The following is a 19,285-nucleotide window of genomic DNA, read 5'->3' as shown; positions in this document are numbered from 1 at the left end:
CTTCCTATCGTGGATTTTCAGGGGCCAGCCGGTCACTCTCAGCCATAGGCCCCAAACACAAACCACGGCCCTTTTCTCTGGAAAACAAAACTCAACTGCCCCTCTTCCTGATGGGAGATTGCAGGAGCCACTGGGTACTATGAAACCAGCCCTACTTGGCACTGGTGCCACCTTGGGTCTGGGAACCATGCTGCGTATCATGGATTTTCAGGAGCCAGCCGGCCACTGCCAGCCACAGGCCCCGAAACACAAACAACAGCCTTTTTCTCTGGCAAACAAAATTCAGCTGCCCCGCTTCTGGATGGCAGATTGCAGGAACCACTTGGTACTATCAAACCAGCCCGACTTGGCACTGGTGCCACCTTGGGTCTGGGAACCATCCTGCGTATCGTGGATTCTAAGGAGCCAGCTGGCCACTCCCAGCCACAGGCCCCAAAACACACACAACGGTGCTTTTCCCTGGAAAACAAAACTCGCCTGCCAAACATTTGATGGCAGATTGCAGGAGCCACTTGGTTTTATCAAATCAGCCGAACTTGGCACTTGTGCCACCATGGGTCTGGTCACCATCCTGCCTATCGTAGCTTTTCAGGTGCCACCCAGTCACCCCCAGCCAGAGGCCCCTAGACAAATATTTCGGCCCGTTTCCCTGGCAAACAAAAGTAAGCTACCCCGCTTCTGGATGGCAGATTGCAGGAGCCACTTTGCACCATCAAACCAGCCCAACTTGGCACTGGTGCCACCTCTGGTCTGGGAACCATCCTGCGTATCGTGGGTTCTAAGGAGCCAGCTAGCCACTCCCAGCCACAGGCCCCCAAACACAAACAACGGCGCTTTTCCCTGGAAAACAAAACTCGCCTGCCAACTTTTTGATGGCAGATTGCCGGAGCCACTTGGTACTATCAAACCAGCCCAACTTGGCACTGGTGCCACCATGGGTCTGGTCACCATCCTGCCTATCGTAGCTTTTCAGGAGCCAGCCGGTCACTCGCAGCCATAGGCCCCCAGACACAAACCTCGGCCCGTTTCCCTGGGAAACAAAAGTAAGCTGCCCCGCTTCTGCATGGCAGATTGCAGGAGCTATTTAGTACTATCAAACCACCCCGACTTGGCACTGGTGACACCTCTGGTGTGGGAACCATCCTGCTTATTGTGGATTTTCAGGGGCCAGCCGGCCACTATCAGCCATATGCCCCCAAAAACAAACCACGGCCCTTTTCTCTGGCAAACAAAACTCAACTGCCCCTCTTCTGGATGGCAAATTTTAGGACGCACTTTGTACTACGAAAACCGCCCAACGTGGCACTGGTGCCACCTTGTGTCAGGGAACCATCCTGCATATCGAGCTTTTTAAGGAGCCAGCCGGCCAGGCCCAGCCATATACCCCCAAAAACAAACCACGGACCATTTCTCATGGAAACAAAAATCCGCTGCCCCGCGTCTGGATGGCAGATTGCAGGAGCCACTTTGCACCATCAAACCAGCCCGACTTGGCACTGGTGCCACCTTGGGTCTGGGAACAATCTTGCATATCGTGGATTCTAAGGAGCCAGCCGGCCACTCCCAGCCACAGGCCCCCAAACACAAACAACGGCGCTTTTCCCTGGAAAACAAAACTCGCCTGCCAGCTTTTTGATGGCAGATTGCAGGAGCCACTTGGTACTATCAAATCATCCCAACTTGGCACTGGTGCCACTATGGGTCTGGGAACCATCCTGCCTATTGTAGCATTTCAGGAGCCAGCCGGTCACTCCCAGCCATAGGCCCCCAGACACAAACCTCGGACCGTTTCCCTGGCAAACAAAATTAAGCTGCCCCGATTCTGGATGGCAGATTGCAGGAGCCACGTGGTAGTGTCAAACCAGCCCGACTTGGCACTGGTGCCGCCTTGGGTCTGGGAACCATCCGGCGTATCGTGGATTCTAAGCAGCCACCCGGCCACTCTGAGCCACAGGCGCCCAAACACAAACAACGGCGCTTTTCCCTGGAAAACAAAAATCGCCTGCCAACATTTTGATGGCAGATTGCAGGAGCCACTTGGTGCTATCAAACCAGCCCAACTTGGCACTGGTGCCACCATGGGTCTGGTCACCATCCTGCCTATCGTAGCTTTTCAGGAGCCAGCCGGTCACTCCCAGCCATAGACCCCCAGACACAAACCTCGGCCCGTTTCCCTGGAAAACAAAAGTAAGCTGCCCCGATTCTGGATGGCAGATTGCAGGAGCCACTTGGTACTATCAAATCAGCCCAACTTGGCACTGGTGCCACCATGGGTCTGGTAAACATCCTGCCTATCGTAGCTTTTCAGGAGCCAGACGGTCACTCCCTGCCATTGGCCCCCAGACAAAAACCTCGGCCCGTTTCCCTGGCAAACAAAAGTAAACTGCCCCGCTTTTGGATGGCAGATTGCAGGATGCATTTGGTACTATCAAACCTGCCCGACTTGGCCCTGGTGCCACCTTGGCTCTGGGAACCATGCTGCGTAACGTAGATTCTACGAGGACAGGCGGCCACTCCCAGCCACAGGCCTCTAAACAACGGCGCTTTTCCCTGGAAAACAAAACTCGCCTGCCAAATTTTTGATGGCAGATTGCAGGAGCCACTTGGTACTATCAAACCAGCCCAACTTGGTACTGGTGCCACCTTGGGTCTGGGAACCATCCTGCGTATCCTGGGTTCAAAGGAGGCAGCCGGCCACTCCCAGCCACAGGCCTCTAAACAAGAACAACGGCGCTTTTCCCTGGAAAACAAAACTCGCCTGACAACTTTTTGATGGCAGATTGCAGGAGCCACTTGGTACTATCAAACCAGCCCAACTTGGCACTGGTGCCACCATGGGTCTGGTCACCATCCTGCCTATCGTAGCTTTTCAGGAGCCAGCCGCTCACTCCCAGCCATAGGCCCCCAGACAAATATCTCGGCCCGTTTCCCTGGCAAACAAAAGTAAGCAGCCCCGCTTCTGGATGGCAGATTGCAGGAGCCACATGGTACTATCAAACCAGGCCAACATGGCACTGGTGCCACCTTGGTTCTGGGAACCATCCTGCCTATCGTGGATTTTCAGGGGCCAGCCGGCCACTCTCAACCATATGCCCCCAAACATATACCACGGCCCTTTTCTCTGGCAAACAAAACTCAACTGCCCCTCTTCTGGATGGCAAATTGCAGGACGCACTTGGTACTACGAAAACAGCCCGACTTGGCACTGATGCCACCTTGGGTCAGGGAACAATCCTGCGTATCGATCTTTTAAGGAGCCAGCCGGCCGCGTCCAGCCATATACCCCCAAAAAAAAACCACGGAACTTTTCTGCAGCAAACAAAATTCCGCTGCCCCCCGTCTGGATGGCAGATTGCAGGAGCTATTTAGTATTATCAAACCAGCCCAACTTGGCACTGGTGCCACCATGAGTTTGGTAACCATCCTGCCTATCGTATCTTTTCAGTAGCCAGCCAGTCACTCCCAGCCATAGGCCCCCAGACAAATACCTCGGCCCGTTTCCCTGGGAAACAAAATTAAGCTGTCCCGCTTCTGGATGGCAGATTGCAGGAGCCGCTTGGTACTATCAAACCAGCCCAACTTGGCACTGGCGCCACCTTGGCTCTGGGAACCATCCTGCGTATCCTGGGTTCAAAGGAGGCAGCCGGCCACTCCCAGCCACAGGCCTCCAAACACAAACAACGGCGCTTTTCCCTGGAAAACAAAACTGGCCTGCCAACTTTTTGATGGCAGATTGCAGGAGCCACTTGGTACTATCAAACCAGCCCAACTTGACACTGGTGCCACCATGGGTCTGGTCACCATCCTGCCTATCGTAGCTTTTCAGGAGCCAGCCGGTCACTCCCAGCCATAGGCCCCCAGTCACAAACCTCGGCCCGTTTCCCTGGCAAACAAAAGTAAGCTACCCCGCTTCTGGATGGCAGATTGCAGGAGCCACTTTGTACCATCAAACCAGCCCGACTTGGCACTGGTGCCACCTCTGGTCTGGGAACCATCCTGCGTATCGTGGATTCTAAGGAGCCAGCTGGCCACTCCCAGCCACAGGCCCCCAAACACAAACAACGGCGCTTTTCCCTGGAAAACAAAACTCACCTGCCAACTTTTTGATGGCAGATTGCAGGAGCCACTTGGTACTATCAAACCAGCCCAACTTGGCACTGGTGCCACCATGGGTCTGGTCACCATCCTGCCTATCGTAGCTTTTCAGGAGCCAGCCGGTCACTCCCAGCCATAGGCCCCCAGACACAAAGCTCTGCCCGTTTCCCTGGCAATCAAAAGTAAGCTACCCCGCTTCTGGATGGCAGATTGCAGGAGTCACTTTGCACCATCAAACCAGCCCGACTTGGCACTGGTGCCACCTCTGGTCTGGGACCCATCCTGCGTATCGTGGATTCTAAGGAGACAGCTGGCCACTCCCAGCCACAGGCCCCCAAACACAAACAACGGCGCTTTTCCCTGGAAAACAAAACTCGCTTGCCAACTTTTTGATGGAAGATTGCAGGAGCCACTTGGTACTATCAAACCACCCCAACTTGGCAACAAGTGGTTCCTCCAATCTGACATCCAGAAGCTGGGCAGCTTACTTTTCTTTGCCAGGGAAACGGACCGTTGTTTGTGTTTGGAGGCGTATGGCTGGGAGTGGCCGACTGGCTCCTTAAAATCCACGTTACGCAGGATGGTTCCCAGACCAGAGGTGGCACCACTGCCAAGACGGGCTAGTTTGATGGTGCAAAGTGGCTCCTGCAATCTGCCATCCAGAAGCGGGGTAGCTTACTTTTGTTTGCCAGGGAAACGGGCCGAGCTTTTTGTCTGGGGCCCTATGGCTGCGAGTGACCGGCTGGCTCCTGAAAAGCTACGATAGGCAGGATGGTGACCAGACCCATGGTGGCACCAGTGCCAAGTTGGGCTGGTTTGATAGTACCAAGTGGCTCCTGCAATCTGCCATCAAAATGTCGGCAGGCGAGTTTTGTTTTCCAGGGAAAAGCGCCGTTGTTTGTGTTTGGGGGCCTGTGGCTGGGAGTGGCCGGCTGGCTCCTTAGAATCCACGATACGCAGGATGGTTCCCAGACCTGAGGTGGCACCAGTGCCAAGTCGGGCTGGTTTGATAGTACCAAGTGCGTCCTGCAATCTGCCATCCAGAAGCGGGGCAGCTTACTTTTGTTTGCCAGGGAAACGGGCCGAGCTTTTTGTCTGGGGGCCTATGGCTGGGAGTGAGCGGCTGGCTCCTGAAAAGCTACGATAGGCAGAATGGTGAGCAGACCCATGGTGGCACAAGTGCCAAGTTGGGCTGGTTTGATAGCACCAAGTGGCTCCTGCAATCTGCCATCAAAATGTTGGCAGGCGAGTTTTGTTTTCCAGGGAAAAGCGCCGTTGTTTGTGTTTGGGTGCCTATGTCTGGGAGTGGCCGGCTGGCTCCTTAGAATCCACGATACGCAGGATGGTTCCCAGACCAGAGGTGGCACCAGTGCCAAGTCGGGCTGGTTTGATAGTACCGAGTGCGTCCTACAATCTGCCATCCAGGAGCGGGACAGCTTGCTTTTGTTTGCCAGGGAAACGGGTCGAGATTTGTGTCTGGGGGCCTATGGCTGGGAGTGACCGGCTAGGTCCTGAAAAGCTAAGGTAGGCAGGATGGTGACCAGACCCATGGTGGCACCAGTGCCAAGTTGGGCTGGTTTGATAGTACCAAGTGGCTCCTGCAATCTGCCATCAAAAAGTTGGCAGGCGAGTTTTGTTTTCCAGGGAAAAGCGCCGTTGTTTGTGTTTGGTGGCCTTTGGCTGGGAGTGGCCGGCTGGCTCCTTAGAATCCACGATACGCAGCATGGTTCCCAGACCAGAGGTGGCACCAGTGCCAAGTCGGGCTGGTTTTATAGTACCAAGTGGTTCCTGCAATCTGCCATCCAGAAGCGGGGCAGCTTACTTTTGTTTGCCAGGGAAACGGGCCGAGGTTTTTGTCTGGGAGCCTATGGCTGGGAGTGACCGGCTGGCTCCTGAAAAGCTACGATAGGCAGGATGGTGACCAGACCCATGGTGGCACCAGTGCCAAGTTGGGCTGATTTGATAGTAGCAAGTGGCTCCTGCAATCTGCCATCAAAATGTCGGCAGGCGGGTTTGTTTTCCAGGGAAAAGCGCTGTGGTTTTTGTTTGGGGGCCTGTGGCTGGGAGTGGCCGGCTGGCTCCTTAGAATCCACGATACGCAGCATGGTTCCCAGACCAGAGGTGGCTCCAGTTCCAAGTCGGGCTATTTGATGGTGAAAAGTGGTTCCTGCAATCTGCCATCCAGAAGCGGGGCAGCTTACTTTGGTTTGCCAGGGAAAAGGGCAGAGCATAGTGTCTGGGCGCCTATGGCTGGGAGTGACCGGCTGGCTCCTGAAAAGCTACGATAAGCAGGATGGTGACCAGACCCATGGTGGCACCAGTGCCAAGTTGGGCTGGTTTGATAGTACCAAGTGGCTCCTGCAATCTGCCATCAAAAAGTTGGCCGGCGAATTTTGTTTTCCAGGGAAAAGCGCTGTGGTTTGTGTTTGGGGGCCTGTGGCTGGGAGTGGCCGGCTGGATCCTTATAATCCACGATAGGCAGCATGGTTCCCAGACCCAAGGTGGCACCAGTGCCAAGTTGGGCTGGTTTGATAGTACCAAGTGGCTCTGGCAATCTTCCATCAAAAAGTTGGCAAACGAGTTTTGTTTTCCAGGGAAAAGCGCCGTTGTTTTTGTTTGGGGGCCTGTGGCTGGGAGTGGACGGATGGCTAATTAGAATCCACGATACGCAGGATGGTGACCAGACCCATGGTGGCACCAGTGCCAAGTCGGGCTGGTTTGATAGTACCAAGTGGCTCCTGGAATCTGCCATCCAGAAGCGGGATAACTTACTTTTGTTTGTCAGGGAAACGGGCCGAGGTTTGTGTCTGGGGGTCTATGGCTGGGAGTGACCGGCTGGCTCCTGAAAAGCTACGATAGGCAGGATGGTGACCAGACCCATGGTGGCACCAGTGCCAAGTTGGTCTTATTTGATAAAACCAAGTGGCTCCTGCAATCTCCCATCAAAAATTGGCAGGAGAGTTTTGTTTTCCAGGGAAAAGCGCCGTTGTTTGTGTTTGGGGGCCTGTGGCTGGGAGTGGCCGGCTGGCTCCTTAGAATCCACGATACGCAGCATGGTATCCAGACCCAAGGTGGCACCAGTGCCAAGTTTTGCTGGTTTGATAGTACCAAGTGGTTCCTGCAATCTGCCATCCAGAAGCAGGGCAGCTTACTTTTGTTTGCCAGGGAAACGGGCCGAGGTTTTTGTCTGGGGGCCTATGGCTGGGAGTGACCGGCTGGCTCCTGAAAAGCTACGATAGGCAGGATGGTGACCAGACCCATGGTGGCACCAGTCCCAAGTTGGGCTGATTTGATAGTACCAAGTGGCTCCTGCAATCTGCCGTCAAAATTTGGCAGGCGAGTTTTGTTTTCCAGGGAAAAGCGCCGTTGTTTGTGTTTGGGGGCCTGTGGCTGGGAGTGGCCGGCTGGCTCCTTAGAATCCACGATACGCAGGATGGTTCCCAGACCTGAGGTGGCACCAGTGCCAAGTCGGGCTGGTTTGATAGTACTAAATAGCTCCTGCAATCTGCCATGCAGAAGCGGGGCAGCTTACTTTTGTTTGCCAGGGAAACAGGCCGAGGTTTTTGTCTGGGGGCCTATGGCTGCGAGTGACCGTCTGGCTCCTGAAAAGCTACGATAGGCCGGATGGTGAGCAGACCCATGGTGGCACCAGTGCCAAGTTGAGCTGGTTTGATAGTACCAAGTGGCTCCTGCAATCTGCCATCAAAAAGTTGGCAGGCGAGTTTTGTTTTCCAGGGAAAAGCGCCGTTGTTTGTGTTTGGGTGCCTATGGCTGGGAGTGGCCGGCTGGCTCCTTAGAATCCACGATACGCACCATAGTTCCCAGACCAGAGGTGGCACCAGTGCCAAGTCGGGCTGGTTTGATAGTACCAAGTGCGTCCTACAATCTGCCATCCAGAAGCGGGGCAGCTTACTTTTGTTTGCCAGGGAAACGGGCCGAGCTTTGTGTCTGGGGGCCTATGGCTGGGAGTGACCGGCTGGCTCCTGAAAAGCTACGATAGGCAGGATGGTGACCAGACCCATGGTGGCACCAGTGCCAAGTTGGGCTGATTTGATAGCAGCAAGTGGCTCCTGCAATCTGCCATCAAAATGTCGGCAGGCGGGTTTGTTTTCCAGGGAAAAGCGCTGTGGTTTGTGTTTGGGGGCCTGTGGCTGGGAGTGACCGGCTGGCTCCTTAGAATCCACGATACGCAGGATGGTTCCCAGACCCAAGGTGGCACCAGTGCCAAGTCGGGCTGGTTTGATAGTACCAAGTGGCTCCTGCAATCTGCCATCCAGAAGCGGGGCAGCTTACTTTTGTTTGCCAGGGAAACGGGCCGAGCTTTGTGTCTGGGGGCCTATGGCTGGGAGTGACCGGCTGGCTCCTGAAAAGCTAAGATAGGCAGGATGGTGACCAGACCCATGGTGGCACCAGTGTCAAGTTGGGCTGGTTTGATAGTACCAAGTGGCTCCTGCAATCTGCCATCAAAAATTTGGCAGGCGAGTTTTGTTTTCCAGGCAAAAGCGCCGTTGTTTTTGTTTGGGGGCCTGTGGCTGGGAGTGGCCGGCTGGCTCCTTAGAATCCACGATACGCAGCATGGTTCCCAGACCAGAGGTGGCACCAGTGCCAAGTCGGGCTGGTTTTATAGTACCAAGTGGTTCCTGCAATCTGCCATCCAGAAGCGGGGCAGCTTACTTTGGTTTGCCAGGGAAAAGGGCAGAGCATTGTGTCTGGGCGCCTATGGCTGAGAGTGACCGGCTGGCTCCTGAAAAGCTACGATAGGCAGGATGGTGACCAGACCCATGGTGGCACCAGTGCCAAGTTGGGCTGATTTGATAGTACCAAGTGGCTCCTGCAATCTGCCATCAAAAAGTTGGCCGGCGAATTTTGTTTTCCAGGGAAAAGCGCCGTTGTTTTTGTTTGGGGGCCTGTGGCTGGGAGTGGCCGGCTGGCTCCTTATAATCCACGATACGCAGCATGGTTCCCAGACCCAAGGTGGCACCAGTGCCAAGTTGGGCTGGTTTGATAGTACCAAGTGGCTCTGGCAATCTGCCATCAAAAAGTTGGCAGACGAGTTTTGTTTTCCAGGGAAAAGCGCCGTTGTTTTTGTTTGGGGGCCTGTGGCTGGGAGTGGACGGATGGCTAATTAGAATCCACGATAGGCAGGATGGTGACCAGACCCATGGTGGCACCAGTGCCAAGTCGGGCTGGTTTGATAGTACCAAGTGGCTCCGGCAATCTGCCATCCAGAAGCGGGATAACTTACTTTTGTTTGTCAGGGAAACGGGCCGAGGTTTGTGTCTGGGGGCCTATGGCTGGGAGTGACCGGCTGGCTCCTGAAAAGCTACGATAGGCAGGATGGTGACCAGACCCATGGTGGCACCAGTGCCAAGTTGGTCTGATTTGATAAAACCAAGTGGCTCCTGCAATCTCCCATCAAAAAGTTGGCAGGAGAGTTTTGTTTCCCAGGGAAAAGCGCCGTTGTTTGTGTTTGGGGGCCTGTGGCTGGGAGTGGCCGGCTGGCTCCTTAGAATCCACGATACGCAGCATGGTATCCAGACCCAAGGTGGCACCAGTGCCAAGTTTTGCTGGTTTGATAGTACCAAGTGGTTCCTGCAATCTGCCATCCAGAAGCAGGGCAGCTTACTTTTGTATGCCAGGGAAACGGGCCGAGGTTTTTGTCTGGGGGCCTATGGCTGGGAGTGACCGGCTGGCTCCTGAAAAGCTACGATAGGCAGGATGGTGACCAGACCCATGGTGGCACCAGTCCCAAGTTGGGCTGATTTGATAGTACCAAGTGGCTCCTGCAATCTGCCGTCAAAATTTGGCAGGCGAGATTTGTTTTCCAGGGAAAAGCGTCGTTGTTTGTGTTTGGGGGCCTGTGGCTGGGAGTGGCCGGCTGGCTCCTTAGAATCCACGATACGCAGGATGGTTCCCAGACCTGAGGTGGCACCAGTGCCAAGTCGGGCTGGTTTGATAGTACTAAATAGCTCCTGCAATCTGCCATGCAGAAGCGGGGCAGCTTACTTTTGTTTGCCAGGGAAACGGGCCGAGGTTTTTGTCTGGGGGCCTATGGCTGCGAGTGACCGTCTGGCTCCTGAAAAGCTACGATAGGCAGGATGGTGAGCAGACCCATGGTGGCACCAGTGCCAAGTTGAGCTGGTTTAATAGTACCAAGTGGCTCCTGCAATCTGCCATCAAAAAGTTGGCAGGCGAGTTTTGTTTTCCAGGGAAAAGCGCCGTTGTTTGTGTTTGGGTGCCTATGGCTGGGAGTGGCCGGCTGGCTCCTTAGAATCCACGATACGCACCATAGTTCCCAGACCAGAGGTGGCACCAGTGCCAAGTCGGGCTGGTTTGATAGTACCAAGTGCGTCCTACAATCTGCCATCCAGAAGCGGGGCAGCTTACTTTTGTTTGCCAGGGAAACGGGCCGAGCTTTGTGTCTGGGGGCCTATGGCTGGGAGTGACCGGCTGGCTCCTGAAAAGCTACGATAGGCAGGATGGTGACCAGACCCATGGTGGCACCAGTGCCAAGTTGGGCTGATTTGATAGCAGCAAGTGGCTCCTGCAATCTGCCATCAAAATGTCGGCAGGCGGGTTTGTTTTCCAGGGAAAAGCGCTGTGGTTTGTGTTTGGGGGCCTGTGGCTGGGAGTGACCGGCTGGCTCCTTAGAATCCACGATACGCAGGATGGTTCCCAGACCCAAGGTGGCACCAGTGCCAAGTTGGGCTGGTTTGATAGTACCAAGTGGCTCCTGCAATCTGCCATCCAGAAGCGGGGCAGCTTACTTTTGTTTGCCAGGGAAACGGGCCGAGCTTTGTGTCTGGGGGCCTATGGCTGGGAGTGACCGGCTGGCTCCTGAAAAGCTAAGATAGGCAGGATGGTGACCAGACCCATGGTGGCACCAGTGTCAAGTTGGGCTGGTTTGATAGTACCAAGTGGCTCCTGCAATCTGCCATCAAAAATTTGGCAGGCGAGTTTTGTTTTCCAGGGAAAAGCGCCGTTGTTTTTGTTTGGGGGCCTGTGGCTGGGAGTGGCCGGCTGGCTCCTTAGAATCCACGATACGCAGCATGGTTCCCAGACCAGAGGTGGCACCAGTGCCAAGTCGGGCTGGTTTTATAGTACCAAGTGGTTCCTGCAATCTGCCATCCAGAAGCGGGGCAGCTTACTTTGGTTTGCCAGGGAAAAGGGCCGAGCATTGTGTCTGGGCGCCTATGGCTGGGAGTGACCGGCTGGCTCCTGAAAAGCTACGATAAGCAGGATGGTGACCAGACCCATGGTGGCACCAGTGCCAAGTTGGGCTGATTTGATAGTAGCAAGTGGCTCCTGCAATCTGCCATCAAAATGTCGGCAGGCGGGTTTTGTTTTCCAGGGAAAAGCGCTGTGGTTTGTGTTTGGGGGCCTGTGGCTGGGAGTGGCCGGCTGGCTCCTTAGAATCCACGATACGCAGGATGGTTCCCAGACCCAAGGTGGCACCAGTGCCAAGTTGGGCTGGTTTGATAGTACCAAGTGGCTCTGGCAATCTGCCATCAAAAAGTTGGCAGACGAGTTTTGTTTTCCAGGGAAAAGCGCCGTTGTTTTTGTTTGGGGGCCTGTGGCTGGGAGTGGACGGATGGCTAATTAGAATCCACGATAGGCAGGATGGTGACCAGACCCATGGTGGCACCAGTGCCAAGTCGGGCTGGTTTGATAGTACCAAGTGGCTCCGGCAATCTGCCATCCAGAAGCGGGATAACTTACTTTTGTTTGTCAGGGAAACGGGCCGAGGTTTGTGTCTGGGGGCCTATGGCTGGGAGTGACCGGCTGGCTCCTGAAAAGCTACGATAGGCAGGATGGTGACCAGACCCATGGTGGCACCAGTGCCAAGTTGGTCTGATTTGATAAAACCAAGTGGCTCCTGCAATCTCCCATCAAAAAGTTGGCAGGAGAGTTTTGTTTCCCAGGGAAAAGCGCCGTTGTTTGTGTTTGGGGGCCTGTGGCTGGGAGTGGCCGGCTGGCTCCTTAGAATCCACGATACGCAGCATGGTATCCAGACCCAAGGTGGCACCAGTGCCAAGTTTTGCTGGTTTGATAGTACCAAGTGGTTCCTGCAATCTGCCATCCAGAAGCAGGGCAGCTTACTTTTGTATGCCAGGGAAACGGGCCGAGGTTTTTGTCTGGGGGCCTATGGCTGGGAGTGACCGGCTGGCTCCTGAAAAGCTACGATAGGCAGGATGGTGACCAGACCCATGGTGGCACCAGTGCCAAGTTGGGCTGATTTGATAGTACCAAGTGGCTCCTGCAATCTGCCGTCAAAATTTGGCAGGCGAGATTTGTTTTCCAGGGAAAAGCGCCGTTGTTTGTGTTTGGGGGCCTGTGGCTGGGAGTGGCCGGCTGGCTCCTTAGAATCCACGATACGCAGGATGGTTCCCAGACCTGAGGTGGCACCAGTGCCAAGTCGGGCTGGTTTGATAGTACTAAATAGCTCCTGCAATCTGCCATGCAGAAGCGGGGCAGCTTACTTTTGTTTGCCAGGGAAACGGGCCGAGGTTTTTGTCTGGGGGCCTATGGCTGCGAGTGACCGTCTGGCTCCTGAAAAGCTACGATAGGCAGGATGGTGAGCAGACCCATGGTGGCACCAGTGCCAAGTTGAGCTGGTTTAATAGTACCAAGTGGCTCCTGCAATCTGCCATCAAAAAGTTGGCAGGCGAGTTTTGTTTTCCAGGGAAAAGCGCCGTTGTTTGTGTTTGGGTGCCTATGGCTGGGAGTGGCCGGCTGGCTCCTTAGAATCCACGATACGCACCATAGTTCCCAGACCAGAGGTGGCACCAGTGCCAAGTCGGGCTGGTTTGATAGTACCAAGTGCGTCCTACAATCTGCCATCCAGAAGCGGGGCAGCTTACTTTTGTTTGCCAGGGAAACGGGCCGAGCTTTGTGTCTGGGGGCCTATGGCTGGGAGTGACCGGCTGGCTCCTGAAAAGCTACGATAGGCAGGATGGTGACCAGACCCATGGTGGCACCAGTGCCAAGTTGGGCTGATTTGATAGCAGCAAGTGGCTCCTGCAATCTGCCATCAAAATGTCGGCAGGCGGGTTTGTTTTCCAGGGAAAAGCGCTGTGGTTTGTGTTTGGGGGCCTGTGGCTGGGAGTGACCGGCTGGCTCCTTAGAATCCACGATACGCAGGATGGTTCCCAGACCCAAGGTGGCACCAGTGCCAAGTTGGGCTGGTTTGATAGTACCAAGTGGCTCCTGCAATCTGCCATCCAGAAGCGGGGCAGCTTACTTTTGTTTGCCAGGGAAACGGGCCGAGCTTTGTGTCTGGGGGCCTATGGCTGGGAGTGACCGGCTGGCTCCTGAAAAGCTAAGATAGGCAGGATGGTGACCAGACCCATGGTGGCACCAGTGTCAAGTTGGGCTGGTTTGATAGTACCAAGTGGCTCCTGCAATCTGCCATCAAAAATTTGGCAGGCGAGTTTTGTTTTCCAGGGAAAAGCGCCGTTGTTTTTGTTTGGGGGCCTGTGGCTGGGAGTGGCCGGCTGGCTCCTTAGAATCCACGATACGCAGCATGGTTCCCAGACCAGAGGTGGCACCAGTGCCAAGTCGGGCTGGTTTTATAGTACCAAGTGGTTCCTGCAATCTGCCATCCAGAAGCGGGGCAGCTTACTTTTGTATGCCAGGGAAAAGGGCCGAGTTTTGTGTCTGGGGGCCTATGGCTGGGAGTGACCGGCTGGCTCCTGAAAAGCTACGATAGGCAGGATGGTGACCAGACCCATGGTGGCACCAGTGCCAAGTTGGGCTGATTTGATAGTAGCAAGTGGCTCCTGCAATCTGCCATCAAAATGTCGGCAGGCGGGTTTTGTTTTCCAGGGAAAAGCGCTGTGGTTTGTGTTTGGGGGCCTGTGGCTGGGAGTGGCCGGCTGGCTCCTTAGAATCCACGATACGCAGGATGGTTCCCAGACCCAAGGTGGCACCAGTGCCAAGTTGGGCTGGTTTGATAGTACCAAGTGGCTCTGGCAATCTGCCATCAAAAAGTTGGCAGACGAGTTTTGTTTTCCAGGGAAAAGCGCCGTTGTTTTTGTTTGGGGGCCTGTGGCTGGGAGTGGACGGATGGCTAATTAGAATCCACGATAGGCAGGATGGTGACCAGACCCATGGTGGCACCAGTGCCAAGTCGGGCTGGTTTGATAGTACCAAGTGGCTCCGGCAATCTGCCATCCAGAAGCGGGATAACTTACTTTTGTTTGTCAGGGAAACGGGCCGAGGTTTGTGTCTGGGGGCCTATGGCTGGGAGTGACCGGCTGGCTCCTGAAAAGCTACGATAGGCAGGATGGTGACCAGACCCATGGTGGCACCAGTGCCAAGTTGGTCTGATTTGATAAAACCAAGTGGCTCCTGCAATCTCCCATCAAAAAGTTGGCAGGAGAGTTTTGTTTCCCAGGGAAAAGCGCCGTTGTTTGTGTTTGGGGGCCTGTGGCTGGGAGTGGCCGGCTGGCTCCTTAGAATCCACGATACGCAGCATGGTATCCAGACCCAAGGTGGCACCAGTGCCAAGTTTTGCTGGTTTGATAGTACCAAGTGGTTCCTGCAATCTGCCATCCAGAAGCAGGGCAGCTTACTTTTGTATGCCAGGGAAACGGGCCGAGGTTTTTGTCTGGGGGCCTATGGCTGGGAGTGACCGGCTGGCTCCTGAAAAGCTACGATAGGCAGGATGGTGACCAGACCCATGGTGGCACCAGTGCCAAGTTGGGCTGATTTGATAGTACCAAGTGGCTCCTGCAATCTGCCGTCAAAATTTGGCAGGCGAGATTTGTTTTCCAGGGAAAAGCGCCGTTGTTTGTGTTTGGGGGCCTGTGGCTGGGAGTGGCCGGCTGGCTCCTTAGAATCCACGATACGCAGGATGGTTCCCAGACCTGAGGTGGCACCAGTGCCAAGTCGGGCTGGTTTGATAGTACTAAATAGCTCCTGCAATCTGCCATGCAGAAGCGGGGCAGCTTACTTTTGTTTGCCAGGGAAACGGGCCGAGGTTTTTGTCTGGGGGCCTATGGCTGCGAGTGACCGTCTGGCTCCTGAAAAGCTACGATAGGCAGGATGGTGAGCAGACCCATGGTGGCACCAGTGCCAAGTTGAGCTGGTTTAATAGTACCAAGTGGCTCCTGCAATCTGCCATCAAAAAGTTGGCAGGCGAGTTTTGTTTTCCAGGGAAAAGCGCCGTTGTTTGTGTTTGGGTGCCTATGGCTGGGAGTGGCCGGCTGGCTCCTTAGAATCCACGATACGCACCATAGTTCCCAGACCAGAGGTGGCACCAGTGCCAAGTCGGGCTGGTTTGATAGTACCAAGTGCGTCCTACAATCTGCCATCCAGAAGCGGGGCAGCTTACTTTTGTTTGCCAGGGAAACGGGCCGAGCTTTGTGTCTGGGGGCCTATGGCTGGGAGTGACCGGCTGGCTCCTGAAAAGCTACGATAGGCAGGATGGTGACCAGACCCATGGTGGCACCAGTGCCAAGTTGGGCTGATTTGATAGCAGCAAGTGGCTCCTGCAATCTGCCATCAAAATGTCGGCAGGCGGGTTTGTTTTCCAGGGAAAAGCGCTGTGGTTTGTGTTTGGGGGCCTGTGGCTGGGAGTGACCGGCTGGCTCCTTAGAATCCACGATACGCAGGATGGTTCCCAGACCCAAGGTGGCACCAGTGCCAAGTTGGGCTGGTTTGATAGTACCAAGTGGCTCCTGCAATCTGCCATCCAGAAGCGGGGCAGCTTACTTTTGTTTGCCAGGGAAACGGGCCGAGCTTTGTGTCTGGGGGCCTATGGCTGGGAGTGACCGGCTGGCTCCTGAAAAGCTAAGATAGGCAGGATGGTGACCAGACCCATGGTGGCACCAGTGTCAAGTTGGGCTGGTTTGATAGTACCAAGTGGCTCCTGCAATCTGCCATCAAAAATTTGGCAGGCGAGTTTTGTTTTCCAGGGAAAAGCGCCGTTGTTTTTGTTTGGGGGCCTGTGGCTGGGAGTGGCCGGCTGGCTCCTTAGAATCCACGATACGCAGCATGGTTCCCAGACCAGAGGTGGCACCAGTGCCAAGTCGGGCTGGTTTTATAGTACCAAGTGGTTCCTGCAATCTGCCATCCAGAAGCGGGGCAGCTTACTTTGGTTTGCCAGGGAAAAGGGCCGAGCATTGTGTCTGGGCGCCTATGGCTGGGAGTGACCGGCTGGCTCCTGAAAAGCTACGATAAGCAGGATGGTGACCAGACCCATGGTGGCACCAGTGCCAAGTTGGGCTGATTTGATAGTAGCAAGTGGCTCCTGCAATCTGCCATCAAAATGTCGGCAGGCGGGTTTTGTTTTCCAGGGAAAAGCGCTGTGGTTTGTGTTTGGGGGCCTGTGGCTGGGAGTGGCCGGCTGGCTCCTTAGAATCCACGATACGCAGGATGGTTCCCAGACCCAAGGTGGCACCAGTGCCAAGTTGGGCTGGTTTGATAGTACCAAGTGGCTCTGGCAATCTGCCATCAAAAAGTTGGCAGACGAGTTTTGTTTTCCAGGGAAAAGCGCCGTTGTTTTGTTTGGGGGCCTGTGGCTGGGAGTGGACGGATGGCTAATTAGAATCCACGATAGGCAGGATGGTGACCAGACCCATGGTGGCACCAGTGCCAAGTCGGGCTGGTTTGATAGTACCAAGTGGCTCCGGCAATCTGCCATCCAGAAGCGGGATAACTTACTTTTGTTTGTCAGGGAAACGGGCCGAGGTTTGTGTCTGGGGGCCTATGGCTGGGAGTGACCGGCTGGCTCCTGAAAAGCTACGATAGGCAGGATGGTGACCAGACCCATGGTGGCACCAGTGCCAAGTTGGTCTGATTTGATAAAACCAAGTGGCTCCTGCAATCTCCCATCAAAAAGTTGGCAGGAGAGTTTTGTTTCCCAGGGAAAAGCGCCGTTGTTTGTGTTTGGGGGCCTGTGGCTGGGAGTGGCCGGCTGGCTCCTTAGAATCCACGATACGCAGCATGGTATCCAGACCCAAGGTGGCACCAGTGCCAAGTTTTGCTGGTTTGATAGTACCAAGTGGTTCCTGCAATCTGCCATCCAGAAGCAGGGCAGCTTACTTTTGTATGCCAGGGAAACGGGCCGAGGTTTTTGTCTGGGGGCCTATGGCTGGGAGTGACCGGCTGGCTCCTGAAAAGCTACGATAGGCAGGATGGTGACCAGACCCATGGTGGCACCAGTGCCAAGTTGGGCTGATTTGATAGTACCAAGTGGCTCCTGCAATCTGCCGTCAAAATTTGGCAGGCGAGATTTGTTTTCCAGGGAAAAGCGCCGTTGTTTGTGTTTGGGGGCCTGTGGCTGGGAGTGGCCGGCTGGCTCCTTAGAATCCACGATACGCAGGATGGTTCCCAGACCTGAGGTGGCACCAGTGCCAAGTCGGGCTGGTTTGATAGTACTAAATAGCTCCTGCAATCTGCCATGCAGAAGCGGGGCAGCTTACTTTTGTTTGCCAGGGAAACGGGCCGAGGTTTTTGTCTGGGGGCCTATGGCTGCGAGTGACCGTCTGGCTCCTGAAAAGCTACGATAGGCAGGATGGTGAGCAGACCCATGGTGGCACCAGTGCCAAGTTGAGCTGGTTTAATAGTACCAAGTGGCTCCTGCAATCTGCCATCAAAAAGTTGGCAGGCGAGTTTTGTTTTCCAGGGAAAAGCGCCGTTGTTTGTGTTTGGGTGCCTATGGCTGGGAGTGGCCGGCTGGCTCCTTAGAATCCACGATACGCACCATAGTTCCCAGACCAGAGGTGGCACCAGTGCCAAGTCGGGCTGGTTTGATAGTACCAAGTGCGTCCTACAATCTGCCATCCAGAAGCGGGGCAGCTTACTTTTGTTTGCCAGGGAAACGGGCCGAGCTTTGTGTCTGGGGGCCTATGGCTGGGAGTGACCGGCTGGCTCCTGAAAAGCTACGATAGGCAGGATGGTGACCAGACCCATGGTGGCACCAGTGCCAAGTTGGGCTGATTTGATAGCAGCAAGTGGCTCCTGCAATCTGCCATCAAAATGTCGGCAGGCGGGTTTGTTTTCCAGGGAAAAGCGCTGTGGTTTGTGTTTGGGGGCCTGTGGCTGGGAGTGACCGGCTGGCTCCTTAGAATCCACGATACGCAGGATGGTTCCCAGACCCAAGGTGGCACCAGTGCCAAGTTGGGCTGGTTTGATAGTACCAAGTGGCTCCTGCAATCTGCCATCCAGAAGCGGGGCAGCTTACTTTTGTTTGCCAGGGAAACGGGCCGAGCTTTGTGTCTGGGGGCCTATGGCTGGGAGTGACCGGCTGGCTCCTGAAAAGCTAAGATAGGCAGGATGGTGACCAGACCCATGGTGGCACCAGTGTCAAGTTGGGCTGGTTTGATAGTACCAAGTGGCTCCTGCAATCTGCCATCAAAAATTTGGCAGGCGAGTTTTGTTTTCCAGGGAAAAGCGCCGTTGTTTTTGTTTGGGGGCCTGTGGCTGGGAGTGGCCGGCTGGCTCCTTAGAATCCACGATACGCAGCATGGTTCCCAGACCAGAGGTGGCACCAGTGCCAAGTCGGGCTGGTTTTATAGTACCAAGTGGTTCCTGCAATCTGCCATCCAGAAGCGGGGCAGCTTACTTTTGTATGCCAGGGAAAAGGGCCGAGTTTTGTGTCTGGGGGCCTATGGCTGGGAGTGACCGGCTGGCTCCTGAAAAGCTACGATAGGCAGGATGGTGACCAGACCCATGGTGGCACCAGTGCCAAGTTGGGCTGATTTGATAGTAGCAAGTGGCTCCTGCAATCTGCCATCAAAATGTCGGCAGGCGGGTTTTGTTTTCCAGGGAAAAGCGCTGTGGTTTGTGTTTGGGGGCCTGTGGCTGGGAGTGGCCGGCTGGCTCCTTAGAATCCACGATACGCAGGATGGTTCCCAGACCCAAGGTGGCACCAGTGCCAAGTTGGGCTGGTTTGATAGTACCAAGTGGCTCTGGCAATCTGCCATCAAAAAGTTGGCAGACGAGTTTTGTTTTCCAGGGAAAAGCGCCGTTGTTTTTGTTTGGGGGCCTGTGGCTGGGAGTGGACGGATGGCTAATTAGAATCCACGATAGGCAGGATGGTGACCAGACCCATGGTGGCACCAGTGCCAAGTCGGGCTGGTTTGATAGTACCAAGTGGCTCCGGCAATCTGCCATCCAGAAGCGGGATAACTTACTTTTGTTTGTCAGGGAAACGGGCCGAGGTTTGTGTCTGGGGGCCTATGGC

Source organism: Melospiza melodia, chromosome 2 (assembly GCF_035770615.1).
Source record: "Melospiza melodia melodia isolate bMelMel2 chromosome 2, bMelMel2.pri, whole genome shotgun sequence".
Lineage (NCBI taxonomy): Eukaryota > Metazoa > Chordata > Aves > Passeriformes > Passerellidae > Melospiza > Melospiza melodia.
This window is presented reverse-complemented; position numbering follows the sequence as displayed.